Raw genomic sequence first — 855 nt, forward strand, 5'->3', positions numbered from 1 at the left:
AGGAGACTTTTAGAATATAGATAACATTAAAGGGAAAGATGCGCCATGGCGGGGGGTAGATTTTAGTCTTGAAAATATGTAAATACTCTTCAAAAGTACTATAAATACCAAAATCGCATAATTCCTTCCAAAATACTTCAAACCATTTCTATATATGTCTTTTCTATATATCACGGAGTATCTTAAATTGACGAGTCGTCATTTTAACATTAAAACACTGATAATTCTAGACACACATGGATTTAAAGGCTCAAATTTCGACGGTGGGCTGTAAACACTATCACTGATTGGCTTTGTATTGGTACTATCTCCAGGGTCACGTGATTCTGGTAGTTCAAACGATATATTTGGTCGTTTGGGATTGTGTAACAAGGTTAATAAAACAGATGTATGGTATATTGAATATATTGGTAAATTGTAATTTAGTTAAAGGATTTATAAAGAGGTTTTCTAATTATTCATGTGTATCGAGGACACTGACAGAATCAATTTGTATCATTCCAATTTTCAATCAAACTGTTTAATCAAGTTTAAGTGAAATTGCAAGAACTACAGGTGTTTGATTGAAAAATGGAATGATACAAATTGATGCTATCAGTGGTTCTTATACATATAATTTTATTTAAGAAAACCTCTTTACAATCTCTTTAACCGATTGCCATGAAATACCTATAAGTGTAGATATGCTCCACGCCAATTATGAGGGCAAGTCGGATAATTACACCCCCTGCTCGTCTCCAGTCTCCGAGTAGAAGACAATGGCAATTGTTTTTATCAAATTCAATTAACTAATGGGCTCTTGGGACAATGTGCTAGTGTGGACTGAATCAACGACTGGTTAATATAAATAATTCA

This window comes from Lottia gigantea (assembly GCF_000327385.1).
Source record: "Lottia gigantea unplaced genomic scaffold LOTGIsca_60, whole genome shotgun sequence".
NCBI classification, from domain to species: domain Eukaryota; kingdom Metazoa; phylum Mollusca; class Gastropoda; family Lottiidae; genus Lottia; species Lottia gigantea.